The sequence below is a fragment of the Pteropus vampyrus genome, unplaced genomic scaffold (genome assembly GCF_000151845.1).
Source record: "Pteropus vampyrus isolate Shadow unplaced genomic scaffold, Pvam_2.0 Scaffold74, whole genome shotgun sequence".
In the NCBI taxonomy this organism is placed as follows: domain Eukaryota; kingdom Metazoa; phylum Chordata; class Mammalia; order Chiroptera; family Pteropodidae; genus Pteropus; species Pteropus vampyrus.
Window position 1 is genome coordinate 8,639,230 of NW_011888855.1, and position 17,807 is coordinate 8,657,036.

Sequence of the window (17,807 nt, forward strand, 5' to 3'; positions counted from 1 at the left end):
TTTTATCAACAGGGTAGAGAACAGGGTAAAAAGCAAGAATTCTGCTTTACCTTTCATAAAGTGTTACACCTTAAATTAGGGCACACATACAGCTCATTTTAAGCTTCAAACTGGACTGTTGCTAAGAGTTCACAATGAATAATGAGTACCTTTTCATCAAGATGCAGAAAGTGAACTATCAAAAGATTAATCAGTCATTTCCACTTTTTGGTATTTGGATTTAACTCCAATTATTTAATTTTATTCCAGTCTCATACAGCTTGTGAGGACAGATTTATCCAACACCAGCTGTCCTCATATTTAAAAGCTGCACCACAAAGACAAAATTAGAATCAAGTGAGGATCATATTCCTCAGCAAGAATTCTGCTCTATGTCCCACTGATGCCCTGAGCCACTGACAAACCAAATACCAGCATACTGCTGTTTTTCTTAGACATTTCCTAAGTAGTCACAATGTGGTAGAAACAGTATAGATCACAAAAAAAGGCATGAGCCCTAAACTCATAGAATTATACCCAAGTACAAATTTATTTCCAAGGTTATTTCTCATCGAAGTGAGAAGAAAGTATACACTGTTTTGACAGAAGATGGAGGAGGAATGACATCAACTATCAGAGCCCTCCCCAAATTTTTTTGAAGTGTTCCACTTCAGGAATTTTCCAAACTTGCACAAGGCTCAAGTTAGACTAAAGTCTGGGTAAGGTACAACTGTTCATTAAATCAAACAGAAAAGACCAAATGTCATCATCTTGGCGTTAGATATTTGGTGTGATATGTATTATTTAAAAATAATAACAATAACAAAGAGTAATCTCAAAATTCTAAAAGATTATTTGTTAAATATTAACCTTGAATGGAGTCTAACTATAAAAGTATAGCTGTAAAAATATATTGTGGATGTTCTACGTTCAGTTTTGAAGATCATATTTCTCAACAAGCATTCTATAAGACTAAGCAAAAGTGACCAATAATCACACAAAAGATGCACCTCATTTATGATTTAAGAAATGCGAGTCTACAAAACAATGAGATAATCATATTATGAGGATTAAAAGGAAGTTTTTCTCAAATAACCACTGAAAATGTACCATTTTAGAAAAGGGCAATCTGGCCATAATTATTAAAATTTTAAATGCCTGTGCTTTTCCTCCCTGCTATTCCACTGCTATAGATATACTTATAAAAGTATGCAAAGGTATATTTATAAAGATGCTCACTTAAGTACGTTTTTAACAACCCACATACTCTTTAACAGGGAACTGATTAAACTATCATAAACCATATTTTAAAATTCTACGTAGGAATTGAGAAGAATAAGTTAGATTTTTGTGTGCTTTTATCAAATGATGATCCAGATATATTAAATGGAAAAGCAAGGTATATTTATAGAGTATGACTGTACTTATGAAAAAGTTATATACATAATTGTATGTGTATGTAATTGTATCTTCAAGGATATTAAGAAACAGTTAATAGTAGAAACTGGAGACTGGAAAGGGTCAACTTTTACTTTTCACTTTGTACCTTCTGTACTCTGAATTTTCAGAATTTCTGCCCTAAGCATTTATTACTTTTACAAGTCTTGTAAAAATCTTTTGATACTCATAGGTTTGTTTCAATTCTCTGGAAAATTCATTTGCATTGAACACCCCACATACCTAAAAGCACCTTTTGAATCAAAAGAATTAAATTACACTGAGTAGTGTTACTACTGACTGACTATATTTTACTGCACTGTATTTCTCTGGAAATTGGTAATTCCTGTAGTTCAGTAGAACTGGCCAGAATTCCATTCACTCACTAGGACAGATACAAAAAGGAAACTATTTTCATACATCACTTTTATTTTGAAAATGGATTTGACCTTCCGGGATATATTTCTTCATACTTTGGTGTCATTTAAATATTTAGAAAAGATTTAATATCATAAAATCTAATGTTAGGAGAATATTAAGTATGACAATACTCTGAGCACATTACATTCATAATGGGACCTCAAGAATCCAAGGATGTAACACTGAGTGAATGGCAGTCAAGCATGTTCTGATGTGGGAAAGCACTCTGTAAATTATCAAATGGATCAGAAATTTAGATAGTAGAATATTTGTATATTTTGTTGTAGCTACTGCCTGGGATCTCACTAAGCCTCAGGCTAGACATAAATCAAATTATCTGCATTTTGATATACTGCACAGAAAAGCCCTCCACAGATGTAGGCTAAAGTGGCCATTTTAACTTTCTTCTCTTACTCTGGTCAGACCCTATAGGTAGGATGGACTTTCCATGATGTTACTTTTGAGTATATAAATGTGTGTATGCAGTTTTTTTTTAATGGACCTTAGGTACATAACACACATAATAATTCATATTTTGAACTGAATTATAAATTAACATACATGCCACTCTTCTATTTTACTTACTGCATTTTCTTATATACTTTTAATAATATAATAAATCCTGTGAACTCATTACTCAACCCAAGAACCAGAACAATACCAATAACTTACATTATCCAGGTACTCTTCCTCCCCTAATTCTTCCTCCAACCTCCCCTAATTGTAATCATTTTCCTATATTTTGTTATTTATCATGTCCTAGCTTTTAAAATAGTCTTATCAAGGGAATACTATTGTATCTTAAGTTAAAGTAAGAAAGGCAGAATGAATTCCTTCATTCATCCAATAACATTACAATAAATTTGATGAAAGGCAGGACCCTGCATTGGGAGATAAACAGATACCTGAGATAGCAAGGCACTGTACCTGGCATTCAATACATTTTTGTTGAATTTATCTAGCAGAAAATTTTACGAAGTGCATAGTTTATGGTTACATCCTTAAATAAACAAGGAATTGGTAAGAATCTTGGAATTTGGGCAGACTAAAGAGATTTATGATACAAACTTCCCAGCTCTCCACCCAGAGCCAGTCTATAAAGCAGGTAGCTTCTTTGATGCTAGTCCTCTCCTTTCTCCTTTCTGCTTATTTTTCTCATTTGGCATTAAGGACCAGGAGCTGAATGTCTACTACTTGATACCTAGTATGAATCTTCAACCTCATCTGTCCTATACATGATGACAGATAATTTACCTTAAGTACAGGTCCTATCATGTCACTGTATAACCAGTACAGAAACCTTCAATGATTCCTTAACACATATTATCATCTAAATTCTTGTCCTGGTGCTCAGAGCTCTTTGAGATTTGATCCTAGCCAATCTTTTCAACTCTCCCTCACCTGTCAAACTGATTTACTTGCCATTCCCTGTGCATGCTTCACATCAACCAATGTTAAGACTCTGCTCATGCTATTTGTCCAAGCGTGGTCAGTGGACCAGCAGCATCAGTTTTATCTGGGAGCCTGTGAGACATGCAGGATCTCAGGCCCCAGCCTAGACCTAGAGAGTCAGAATCTGCATTTTAACATGATTTTCAGGTGATATATATGCACATTAAATTTTAAGAACCACTATAAGACTATCAAATGTTTTTCCATGGTGCTTGAGGGGCTGTTATCATCATTCTTTACCTACAGAACATGTAAACACCTAGAAAGCAAAGGACTATCAGGCTATCCAAATTATGTGCCTAAAATATGCTGTCTGGCCTTCAGAAACAAAGGAATACATTGAGTGGATACTCAATAAAGATCTATAGACTGACTAACTTGACTTCAGTTCCACAGCTAAAAAAGTAACTAAAATCACCATCCTTCACTGTATCATCTAACAAACCAAGCCCAACACAGACATCATACCTACACAAACACAAATGGACATAAACACACAGTATCTCTGATAGAATTTTTAACAGGAAAGAAAACTACGAAAGAAATGTGATGTTAAAGCCTGACATGAATATCAAAACTGTTTCTAAATCAACTAGACAATCATTCTAGGTTTCCTTTAAACAAAAAAAATGAGGGGTTAAATTTACTTGATGGGCTCTAAGGTCATTTTGGGCTCTAATATTCAATTCTATGGGGACATCACTTCTGTAGTGTCCCAGATATGACTGTTTAAGAACTAGGGATTAAGTCTGAAGCTGCAAAGCCTGACTTCCTCTCTAAACCCCAGCTTCTCTATAACCTTCCTGAAAAGCCTCTGCTCTGATAGTTTGTCTACTATCATGACACATACACCCCAATCTCCTGGCACTTCAAACTGCCCCTTGCCTCCATGACTTTGACACTGTTACACCTCACTCCCCTACTATGGACTCAGTTTTGCAGTCTCTCACACAGTTCAACATTGCCAAGGTGACAGTGAGCTAAATAAACTAAACTGTACTGAAAGAAGAAAGTTAGGAAAGAAATACATTCTACTAACCTATCCTAATCACCCTCTTCCCCTCCCCTTATATAATTCTTTCATAACTTTCTTGAGAAAACTGAAGCGAGGTATCATTACATCATATTCTATAGTGAGGGGGCTGAACCTAGTAAAAATTTGCCCTTTGAGCTCTTAAATAATTTATTTATTGAACACACTTTCAATTCTGCCTATGCCAAGACCTCTGATGTGGGTCTTTGGGGCTTCGACCTAAAGCTATTTCAATGAAATCAATAGTTACCACACATCTCTTTCACATTTTGCAAAAGTGTTTTACACACTGTCCAATTCAATTTAGCTCAACACCACATATATTTTCTTATACATCTAAGCAATAAACAGAGAGCACTGTCAGACTTAAGTTGCTGACCCAATGACTTGTATATGGGAAGATTTTTGGTAGACATTTCTGTTCATATCCTTATAACCTCTCTAAACCCAAAGGTTAGTTATAAAGCAGAATTCAGACTTTTCCTTAGAGCCTAGGTCCCTTTTCCTCCTAATTCCCAACAAGTACACAAGTCAAGGAAGCTATATTTCTTATAGAGATGAACTATATACAGATTTATTCCTGACTCCATTGCTTATTAGCTATGTGACATTGAGCAATATGTGTAACCTCTCTAAATTCATGTTTCCTTGTTTGCAAAAGGAGAACAATATCTCTACATCTTGAGGTTTTATAAAGAATGAATGAGAAAATGCATATAAAGTAGTTAATACAGTGCTTTGGTGATTAACCTCATTTTACAATTGCTAAAAATCAAGTTCAGAGAGAATCATGCATGGTATTTTGTTTTATTTTATTTTATACTTAATTTGAAAAGACTGCTTAGTGCTACAGATTCTCCTCTCTAGGACTCTTCTAGTTATACATAGCTCCAGCACTTGCTGCTGTCCATGTGGTGGGTAATGAGACTCCTAGCTAATGACAGTATGTGGTCTTAGCTGTCCTTGTGCACACAGTATTCCTCTGGCAATAACTCTGCATGTGAGTGTAGGGCAAACAAAAACAGAAGAGCTTCTTTTAAAAATCTGGCATGATCTTATAAAAACATGTACTCAAGCCAGCTGCATCAAAAAGGACAAATTTCCTCTATTTTAGGTTAAGTATCAAAGGAAATAATTTAAAGACAAATGGAGAAGTGGAATGTATTCATGGAGAATTTGTGTCTTTGTCTGAACCAGTCTATCAGAGGATTAGTATAAAACAAGTCAGTTTTGATGTGGGCTTGAGTAAGTGATAGCTTTGGAGGGCTAAATCTAAAGGAAGAAAACACTAACTCTGAGGGACTGGGTTCTGGGGAGGGAGAGACAAAAGAGGTAGGGAGAGCTTGCAAAATATAAACTTGGTCAATTTGGCAGTTCTGCCAAAAGTTGGATTGAAATTTGTTGATTGCTTCCAAGACAGTAAGGCTCTTAACTCTAGGCAACTTTTCTCCTGACATCTCTCATTAGCACAGTCACGGTGGGTGCTACAAAATAAGACCAGGAAGTAGATCATTCTCCTGGAGTCTAGGCCTCTGCCACCACTGTTCCTTTGCCCAGGGGCTGGTTCAATTTCAATATTTTATCCTCAAATAAGAAAAAACTTCCTAAACCTAATCTTTAGCTAAATTCAAAAGTTCTCGAACAATACAAAGTAAAAAGTAGCTTGCCACGTAATTCAAACCAATCCTCTTAGTATTTGAGGATTGATATAGAAAAATTCTTGGTATAGAAAAATTCTTGGTATAGAAATTCTTGGTATAGAAATATAAAAATTTTTGGTATAGAAAAATTCTATAAATTGAGTCTTTTAAAATTAGTTCCTGTACTGCCATAACTAAGGGTCCAAGAAATCACAACAAAATAAAGTGAGGGAAGTTTTTCTTTAAAAGAGAGAGGATTCTTGGAATACCTGCTCTTAGAACCATAAGCTTCCATGCGAGAAAGCCAACTACTTTGAGGTCACCATGTTGTGAAAAGCCCAAGCCACACTGAGAGGATCAGATACTATACGGAGAGAAAGACAGACAGACAAGCACAAAGTAGCAACAAGGTGCCAGACATGTGAGTGAAGAAACCATCATAGAAAAAATGCATTCTCTAGGCCCAGATGCCCCAGCTGACAACACATGAATCAGAGATGAACCACCCAGCATTAATGCTTCTCATATTCCTGACCTAAAACATCAAGTCACAGGAGAAAGACTATAAGCTCCAAAAGAACCCCTCAGTGAGCAAGAGTTTCAACATATGTCCCAGTAGTTTCTAAGCCTACTAGGGTCTCAGCATCAGGGGGAGGAAGTAGTGACGGTCCTAATTTATGACCAGGCATCATACCCTTTGATGGAGAAGCAGTCTGAAAAAGGCCATGAATGATGTGGTCTTTGGCGACAGGAAAACAAATGCAGTAGGGCTACACCACAGAGATAGCCAAACAGGAATCTGTATGCTACTTAGAGTGTAGTAGTTTTTAAATAACTTCATAAAATAAGTGGTTTTATATCAAAATTCCACTTAGTTATTATAGGAACCATAAAAACCAAGACAGTGATTATTATACTCTAACATGGAGAGGACATGGTTGATAATCTCCTTGGCACAAGTCTCCTTCTTGGCACTGTGTAAAATCAAGAAATTTGACAAGACACTGGAGAAGAGGCAAAACATTAAGTATGATCAAGTAAAATTTCTAGTTATCTAGAAGACAATAGCTCACCCTTGACATGTGCTGAAAATTTAAAAAGATGATTTATTTTTTCTGAAAAGCAAGAGAGAAAAAACAAAAGATAGAACCAAACGTGAAGGTAGCATGGTAAAAAATCAAGAGATCTGAAAAAAAAACCCACTGTTTCTAGAAAATGGTCTAAACCTGGGAAAGAAATGGTGAGATACAAGTTTAGAATTTCCCATGTATCATAACTGCCTTAATAACTTTTCAAAAAAAATCATCAAAATACTCAGTTGATGTCAAATACCATCTTCTCTTTAAACAGCTTGAATATGTTCACAAGTCAAATTCCTTCATTTTTGCAGGGTCTGACAACAGAAAGCCATAGAAAGCAGCAGCTCAGGACTAGTTCAAAAAGTGATGGGAATCATCTTACATTCTCACAAATCACAACTCCTTTTCACTTAACTCAGGTACCTCTTTCCTCAACTGTTTATTCTCCCTCCTCTTGCTGTTAGGTATAACAAAATAAAAAACAAGTATCTTCCACAATATCTCTTGCTTTGTGGACACTTCGAATTAATTATCTTTCTGTAAATAAAGGTTACTCAGTGTGGCATTTGTTATCAAATAGTAGATAAACAAATATTTAAATCTATAATAGACAAAATCATAAAATAAATAAAAGAAAATGAATTGGAACAGAATAAAATTCTACATCAAATCAGATAACTTTAGTAACATTTAAATAGAATGCACCAAGTTTAGCCTATTGTGTAAATTTTCACTAAGTATTCTCACTAATGTGACATTTTAAAACATTTGAAACATGTTGCTAACATGCCTTACCTCACTTCTCTTTCCCAACTTTTGCCTAATGTAGCTACTATCAGATTCTTCAGTTGTTCCCTTTTAAATAGATCTAATGTTCTATTTTTCAGACCACTGATCCTACATTATATCCATGAAGATAGCATAACTCTGCAGACATCCTAACTATTTAGGCAATGTTATAAGGGCATCATCATTGTTCATTTGTATGATCTCTACGTACCTGTCATCTTTCCAGGGTAAGACTGCCAAGGTCTTGGACTCTTCATTTGGTGGAGTCTAATTCTGTTCTCTTTACAAAGAGGTAGGGTTACATTCAGCAAAGGTTACCATTTACGTGAGACATGAAGCCTGCTAGCATAACTCATCACCAAAGTAAAATCCCTAGCTATTTTTTCTCTCAAGGACATCTCCAGTGCTACATAAAATCAAGAAGGAACACTTCAGGACAGGTCACATGTAGAGCCGACATGTATTCTGAATCTACATTTTCATTTTAATACTCTGGAGTGTGGTATTATTTCATAGCAGTCAAGGTTTTCTTTTGAAAACCTTCTTTTCTATCCCCTAGAGGAAAATACATGAGAATCCAATGTAAAGACTACAGAGACTTTAGCAAGAGAACTCAATTTGTAAGAGAGACATTTCTTTTACAAATGATTCCTTTTCTGGAAGGAGGGGTGGTTCTCATGTTTGGTTTTATCACTTACCCAATGATTTCTGAAAGATTTGTTTTCATAAATAAATAATATTTAAATTGTTTAAGTAATTCTAAAGCTCAGCTCATCTTTCAAACCTCTGAGTCTGGAGTGGCATTCTAAGCCACAGCCCTACATGCTGACTGCTTTTGCTTTTAGCTCCAACGTTCATCTTTTTCTTATTCTATCATGGAATTTCATCTATTCTGGTAATTATGAAAATCAGAGATTTTAAAGCATGATTAAACCCCGAGGTTTAAAAAATATTTTAAAAGAGCAAACAGACCTAGAAGAAACCTTACGGAGCATCTCATTTTTCACTTCTCATTAGATAGATTACCAAGACCCCAAAGGGTTTTGCTCAAGGTCACATAACTGACAGATGTAGAACTAAAACCCAAATTTCCTCAGTCCTGAATTAATGCTCTCTCTCCCATACATGGCCCCTCTATGTTTTTATCCATTTCTATACAACCCAGACATAGATTGTTTAACTCATGCTAATCAGTGGCATATCCCAAAGTAAGATTCAGGGCATTTCTTGGTTCCATTAGTTATCACTGTCTCCTTCCATTGGTTGAAGATCAGGGACAGGAGGTGGGATGTCCTCCTCACCCTGTGGATTAAATGATAGCATGAGCTGTCTAGTGCCTTGCCTATGAAGTCTGATTCTTCATGCTTAGAAGAGAAAGCACATAGAATGTTAAGGGGTCACAGTGTGACCTTCTCTTTATAAGGCTTGGATTTTCTTTGTTGTTGTTCTTATTAGTCTGGGGATGTGGAACAATATCAAGGTGGACAAAAAACTGAACCTCATCCACCACCAAAACTATTCTGCTGATGTTTTCTAGCTTCTCCTTTAAGACATGCCAAGGAGCTTAGAGAAAATTCAAGCCTCTCAAACCTTTGTATTGCCTTTGTATTTATTTATAAGGTATGTTTCCTCCAAGAAGTTCTAAAAGTTTCATATACACTCTCTCATTTAATCCTTCTCTTCTCATAAGGGGAAGCATTTCATTTTTATCTTACTGCCACAGCCAGCATTTATCGGGTTTCTTTCCAGGGTCTGATACTTTAAGGTTAGACTCTCTAGAAGTCACAAACATTCTCCACTGAAGTCTCAGTCAATATTGCCAATAAAGCAAATTCATTCATTCAACAAGTATTTATTGAGCACCTTCTTTGTGCCTGGCACTATTCTAGGCACTATGAATACCAGAGTGAACAAAATACAGTATGTCTCTACCCTCAAGGAACTTAAATACAATGTAAAAGTACTGTTCCATTACCCAGTGAATTCAGAACAATAAATACACAACATTCTGGTAAAAGAAAAAAATCACAACAGTCTCAACTAGTTTAACTAATTTTTTAATTATTAAATTTTAATTTAGGTAATACATTTGCTAGAGGCATATATGAATTGCACTAGAAAACAGGAGATTTGATCTAATCCTGACTCTTCTACCAAAAGACCCCATGACCTTGAGCAAATAATATAACCTCTCTGACCCTTAGTTTTGTTGTCTGAAGATGTTAGACAAGAAGATTTCCCAAATCTTTTCTTGGTCAGCAATTCTGTGATTGGTAAACTTCACCTAAGATGGCCCGTGTGGTATGAGGACTTAGTGCCAAGGTCAGAAGAGAAGGAATCTTTCTTTATCAATTGCTTTTATTTGTGAGACAGAGTTGAGGGAAAACTGCAAAAAGCAACACACACCTCCTAGGACAACTTTTAATAGCCTCTCCCTATGCAATAATCTATAAAATTAATCATCTCCACACCTACTATGTGTTCAACACTGGGCTAAATATTTTGCAGATAGGTGACATATGGAAAGATCCCTGATCTTAAAAATCTTCCAACTGAAAGTACACAATAGGAAATAGCTAAAAACAAAAGTGTATTACAAAAAAAAAGTGTATTACAGTGGTTGTAAGTTCACAAGAGAAGAAAATCAAAGAGAGCTAGATTAGAAACCTTTGAGAAAAAGTGGAACTTCACCTGGATCTACATAGAAACACCACCATCAAAATAATAATAGCAGTGAACAGTTATTGAGTGCTTGACATGTGGCATATGAATGAGTTAAGTGCTTTTTGTGGGCTTTCATTTAATCCTCAAAAGAACCCTAGAAATAAACACTATTATTACACTTGTTTTACAGATTGAGAAACTGAGGCTTAGAGGGACACCTATGTAACAAATTGAAATCCAGGCAATCAGATCCCAGAGCGTTCCACACCATTAAATGGTTATAGAACGCTTTCCCCACATATGAGATAAAGAAATAAGCAAGAATCTGGCACATAGTTTAGTGTTCCATAAATGTTACTTACTTCCTTTTTCTATCCATCCCCCACCACTATTCACCCCATCTCTAACTCCCATCTCCAACTCACACACATACATACCTCATCTTTTTTAATTTTAACACTCTTCAAAGTTCAGTTGAAGGTTCACCCTGAGTAGGAAGTTTTCCTAGACCAGTCAAGCTTCTGTCTCCTTTGAAATCATAGCCTGTGGGGTGATTATGTGCTGTCTTGTGATGTCAATAGCACTATTTAATGTCTTGTGACATTAACGTTTCTGTTATCTTATGGCATTATTTAAGACAGTATCTATATTATTATTACGCATCTTTGCATTATTGAGCTTTTCATATAGTTCCACCATGTCAGCTAACTCCAAATTCCTTTGTGCCGTTCTTGGGGTCTTGGCAGAAGAGACAACAGAAAGTATTTGCCATTTCAAGAGTTTGAGTTTTTGTGAAGTTTTCATTCAATAGAAAAATGATCTAAGTCAAATAAATACAGCCAACATTTCAAGGTTTGATTCTACCTTGTGCAGTGTATCTGTAAGTATAGACTCTGTGCCCAGTTTTGGACATAAAAGTAATCTATGCATGTTTGCAATCCCTTTAGCATATGTACAGACACAGATCTGAACTTATTGTCTTCTGAACTACCAAAGAAAAGTTCTATTTGTTCTTTGAAAATGTAAAAGCAATCCTTAAAAAAAAAAAAAGTAGTTCCAGTTCACAGATTTATTTTACTCTTACTCTAACATTTCTGTAGTGTTTTCTAATACTATATACATAGGAAGGAGTAAATATGTTTATGTACAGTATAAATAAAATGTACACTCTGCAGCCACTAGATACCTAAAGAAATGAAACATAAAATAATAGTATATTTTTTACACCATTGAAATTTTAGTCTAAAGCAAATCAAGCCTAAAATGGTTATAAAACTTCAAGATGTTTTTAAAGACTGAAAAAATCCTAAATATCAAGGGATTAGATACTGAAATGAGAAGGGAATTAGATAAATCTAGTCCTAATGATGGTATCAAATACTATATGTAAAGGACTTTTTAAGTGGGAATTAATTTTTTTTTTCATTGAAGCACTACAGTATAAAGTGACAGGATAGCCTGGATTTTCTGGAATAGTTATAATTTCAAATATCCCATTTCTATCCAATCTACCTCTTCTATCTGAAAATAACAAAAGTTCTTTGTGGGGCCATGTGATGTAAATGTTAGATTGGGTAATCCTAGGAGATCCTGACTCTAATCTCTGCTGAATTATTGGCTATTAAGTGAGCTCTAGATTTTCAAGTAGCTAACGCAGAGGGAAATACAACCAACATTAAGATTCAGCGTCTATGAGGAAAAATAAACTAGTAGCACAGGAGAATCCCAATTCATGATACTAAGAATTGAGACACATTTCTCTATAAATCCTCATCGAGATAATACAAACATTGACAACTTCCTTTCTTATAGTAAACACAGCATTGTGTTTCATTGGATTTATTATAACAAATATGCTGAAGACTCCAGACCAAAACACAAATCCACAGATACTAATATATGCCCTCTGAAATGTTTTTGAGAAATGACTGAGCATCTTTTCTGAGTGCAAGTGCTATAGCTCTGTAAAGGTAAACATCTGGATTTTTTAAAGTAAGAATATTAAAGTAGCTCCAACTTAGTCAAGAATTCACATGTTCTAGATTGTCCTGCTGTCTGTAACTAATTAGGTTTGCTGATTCTGGTGTGAAAACAATCACTTGAACTAAATTTTATTAAATCCCAGTGACATTTAAATAAAATGTCTTTTTTCTCTTTCTTGTAGATACCCAGGGAAGTAAGAAAACGTTTTCTCTCTGAGATTGTGTTTGGAATATGCTACAGAAATGTCAAAGTAACGAATGTGCATATCAATGTGCATTTGTTGCATACAAATATAGGGGAAATTCCACTTTCTAAAAAATGAACCAAAAACATTCCCTAACTTTGAAGTGATTATTTGCTTTATAAGTTACTTCTTGCGCACAATTTAAGCGTTTAGTAACAGCCCACTGACTATTGGACTAAGACGAAGGAACTTTAAAGGGAAACTATTTGGAGCAATAATCCACCAATAAATGGTCAAAAAGAAAAATAGCTGAATTACGCAAAGCAATAGAAACATAAGGATTATAAGTAAAAAATGTGATACATTCAAGTGTATACAGTTAGGCATTTCTATCGAAGCTGCCTCTAACCTTTCTTTCACTGAATTGTGTTTGGTTTTGTTTCCCCGTCACAGGATAAAGAAGAAAACCACTAGAGTTTCTCTGATCATCAGTTCTCTGGTTAATGAAACCTCCAACATCAGATCAAGTTATTCTACTTTAGTTCAGCCATTGTGTATTAACCCCTGGAGGGTAGTTTCAATTTTAAAAGCTTTCTGAGGGGTCCCAGCCATGGAGATCCCTCAGAAGTAATTGATTAATGCAACTTCCTTGAAAAGTAGTATACATGAGGAGAGCGTCCAGCTGCATGAACCTCAGAAAGATAACAAAGAAATCCATGGGTCTCAGAAATAACTCCATGGTAGTTCTGTGGGTTGGCCACTTGTCTGTGTGTCAGACCAAAAGGGACAGTTGGTTTCTAGGATTTGAGTCTCATAAGAGTATTCCAACTATCTGAGGAATTAATTCCCTATTTTAAAAAAAGCGGGGAGGGCGAGGAGGAATGCTTTTTTAAAAACCTAAAAGATACAAGAGCAACTGTACAGAGGAGAGGGAAAAAATTTAGTCAGTAAAATTTAGAAACCTTTTACTGACTAAATAATTGCGAACACTCATTTCTCAAATGTCATTGCCCAGTGTTCTATTTCACCATCTCAGCTGATGGAATGCTAGAGGAGAGAGAAAAAAAAGGTGGCACTGGAGCAGACATCCAAACTGATATTTAAATTAGAAGTTTTATCCTTTTCAAAAAGGAAACTTAGGGTGTGGCTGGTAGCAGCTAAAACTGATAGTTAGTTCATGGCCACTGTGCTTCCAGGTTTTAGGGCCTTGACAATATGGATGACAGTATATCTTCTAATTCTTAAACCAGATGCAAACTCCCTGCAGCAGCCTGTCAGCATCCACCTGTGTTGTAGCCCCTCTATTAACCAAAGTAACCAATCCACACTGCATGACGGAGTTTGGATTTTATAGATAAATTGTAGGCATTATTAAAGAGATAAAAAGGAAAGGGTAATTAGAAAGGACCTGAGAGATTATCATCATTTTATATGTGAGAAAACTAAGTTCCAGGAAACATGAAATGTCACAAAGCAACTCTTGGTTTATGCTATGCTCTTTACACTTTTGCTCTGTGTCAATCTTCCAGCTCTGGAGAGCAATGCTTAGACTGTCCCCTCCAAGCAGACTATGTTCTGCCTGATCTCAAGGTATGTCAGATTCTCTAACTAGCTGGCTATACAATGCCCTTCTGAAGAACTTAATGAGCAAAGCAGTATCTATTTCCCACTTTGGTCACAGTCAGAGCTCAGGATTGAGAAGGCTTCTCCACCATCCACTGGAAACAGCAGGATTCAATGAGCTAGGTTGAACCAAACTAAGGTTGAAATCCTCTAGGCTCTCTGTCCCCATTTCTAAACCTAACAGAACTGGAATCCCTGCCCATTGCTGGCCCAAGAAGCAAGGTAAGGACTTAACCTGTACCAGATGCAGAATGGGAGACACAGGAAACAATGCCATGAAGAGTAAGGAGCACTATCGATTCTGGAAGCTCACTTTCAGCAGATGCTGTCAGGCACATGTGTCTATTTCTATAAATCTCCTCTCTTGCTGCATTCCTTCCTTGTGATATGCAGCCCTGGATATCAGGCTCAAGGGCTACGTTAGTGGTCACTGTCTCAACTATGTCTCACCTGATAAAAAGACTTCAGATACACCCTTCTCTGGTCTCAGGGCCAGGTTATAATCTAAAATGTAATTCTAGATTCTAGAAAACCCTGGGGCTGGGTATAAGAGAGAGAAGAAATGAGGATTTAAGGGAGAAATTTGCCACAAATGTCATGCATTGTGAGACTAAACTAGCTATTGTTAATAAACACTTTTTATAAATCAATATAACTCTTCCTTCTTTAAAAAAAGTTTTCAGGTTATTTACCCGAAATGAGCCTCAAAATCTCGAAGTTCGCTGAGAATGTTGCTAGCCCTATTTCACAGATAAAAAACTTGAGTTCCACAGAGGTTAAGAGTCTTCCAAGTTCCTATAATCAGCTTCAACCAGCTAGAGGCAGAGTTGAGATTTTGGCTTAAGTCCTCTAAGTCATGATTCAGAATCCCTAACAAATTACAATACTGCTCATACTACTTGACCAATAATAAATATTAAATATGTTACTATATATGTACTTAACAAAATAATACAATAATGTGAAGACTTTTCAACTAATCTATTTTCTATTTTGAAAAAAGCTCTTGGGGGAGTAAATAACAACTTTCTCATAAACACAACTCTATGAACTTAAGATAAAAAATAACTTATACCTGACTGTAAAACACATTATAAAGCACAAAAGAATGCCCAGCAGCTCCTTGTTTTGATTAAGTTGCCAATAAGTATGATGAAAAATCATGCACACTTACTGCAATTGGCATCCCAAATCATTGTATATGGTGCAAGTTTCTTCCATTCTGTGAATTCTATTTGTTCTTCAGCATTTTCAAGACATCTATACAACCAGAGGTCAATATGCCATGTTTGAATGCCGAGTCCAGGACAGAACTACAGTTCAAGCTCACTGGTACAAAGAGAAAGAGCAGATAGCAGACTCAGATAACTTCCAGATTCTGAGGAAAAGTATCATGATAAACTTTTCAATTTGCTTTTATTCCAATTAACCTTGAAATCTAATTCATGTCTTAATGTTTAATAGCTGATTTGTTACAGACTCAGAGATTTCTATTGTTAAATGTTATTTCAAATCCAAATGATTCCTCAACAAAAACCACCAAAAAAAAAAAAAAGCTGTTGTTTTGATGAAATAATAATTTTAATAGCTGTGAAAAGGCTGGTTTATTTCCATTAATTAATCTTAACTGTCCTTCTAATGAGTTACTGGCATATGAATAAGAAAAAAATGTGAGAATACATTTTTAAGAGTAAAATAAATGAAAATTGATGCATAACTTTTAAATAATTTATTGTGTGTATCCTACTGAATAATAAATTTAGGGAAGGGTAAAAAGTATGATGATACCCTTCATGTTAAACACTGAGTTTATAATTCATAAACAATTTCTCACCTAATCTTCACATCAACATTTTGAGGTATACATTATTATTACCATTTTACAAGTAAAAACACTAAAATCAGAAATGTTAAATGCCTTGCCCAAGGTCACAAAGCTAGTAAATGTCGCAGCCAGAGTTCAAGTCCAAGACAGTCCTTGCATCAAGTGAAGAAAATATATTCATTTAAATATTAATTCAAAACAACTGAACATTTGCACATCATATTAAAGAAGAAACATCTCTATTACATACTATATTTCTTTTTAAAATAACATTTGTTGTATTTTCTGAAACTAATACAAATTTACTATAATAAATCTAGAAAATATATCATTATATAAAGAAAAAATATATAATTACCCATATTCTCACCACATAAACTATTATTAACCTTTAGTGTATTTTTCTATAGTAATACTACAGTATTTTTATAATGTAATATTCAACTTTTTTTAATTAAGAGAGAGTAAAAGAAAAGGATTTTCTTGGGAGAACGAGGTCGCCTCAGGATTAGTGTTTTAGCAATGGTTCACATTCAGAGAAGAGACTTTATCTGGTCTTACCTTCATGTTAGAGATGAAGAACAAAGAAGTAAAGTAATTTTCAGAGTCACAGAGTAACTTAGTGGTACAATAGGACCAAAATACAGTTCTTCTAGTGCCTTGCCAAGCGTTCCTTCCTTTACGTACCTTTTGTGAATTTCTATAGAATTTATAGTCTGTGACTCCAGATTACAGTCAACCTTGTATTTGCTTCAAGTTATTTCTCATATATGCATGGCCTCTTCTCCCAACTAAGTTAATTGTCATAATTTAAATTCTCTATTCTCGTTTTATCTTTCAGAAGCTTGTTTATCATCCATTTCTGATAAGCACAATTTTTTGTCATCTTCATAATAAATGATTAAATCAAAATTAGTATCTTTGTCTCTTAAGTCATTTTTGCCTTCATAAGCAGTTTTGGGGCTACTCTACATCAATTCTTGAGAAAAAAACAAGATAACTGGGATCTTTAAGTGTATTTATTTATCTATTCATTTATTCAACATATATTTACTGAGGACAGACTATGGCCAGGTTCCATTCTTGACTACAGTCTCTACCCTCACAGAGCATGCATTCTTCCTCTAATTGCACCTGGCATAGTATTTGTGACTCATGAGCTATACACATCAGCAGTAAGGAATTGTCCAGACATCAAACACCCAAATTGCTGACTGTCCAAGAAGTAGGTATGGCACCCATCACACAGTGGCCATCACCGTACTAACATTAAGTCTAGCTACCATCACGATAATTTTTAGGTCAGTTCAGAAAATCTTTCTATAGGACCTGCATGCTAAGCACTAAAGCTACAGAAATCAAGAAGTCAAAGAATAAAGTGTAATCCCTGCTTTCAAGGAACGGACAGTCTAGTAGAGAAAATAGATGTGTCTGAGACGCAGGTGACGGGGACCATGCTGGTACTGTTTTAGGCTGTATTAAGATTTATTTTTGTGTACCTACTTAAAAACAAAAAATCTAATCAGATTTTTTTTTCAATCTCAAGAATACTCCTAGTACTCTTAATACTATCTATCCCTAGTACCTACTCTCCCTGACATCATCCCACACTATTTGTTAATTTAGGGCACCCAAATATTCTGGTCATATTGAATCTCTTCCCTTCTCAGAGGAACTCTGCACCTCAATTATCACAGAA

At 35.3% G+C, this 17,807-nt stretch overlaps 1 protein-coding gene across 20 annotated transcripts in view; it reads right to left on the reverse strand.

Moving 5' to 3' along the window:
• Window positions 1-17,807, reverse strand: part of KLHL3 (kelch like family member 3) — a 233,262-nt gene that overhangs the window by 192,347 nt on the left and 23,108 nt on the right. For 18 of the 20 annotated variants that reach the window (XM_023531950.1, XM_023531951.1, XM_023531949.1 and 15 more), the window contains one exon: window positions 15,458-15,612. The exons of the other annotated variants lie outside the window; for them this stretch is intronic. The gene's annotated coding sequence lies outside the window, so the exon portion shown is untranslated. The remainder of the gene's footprint in view (window positions 1-15,457; window positions 15,613-17,807) is intronic. 20 annotated transcript variants of the gene reach the window in all.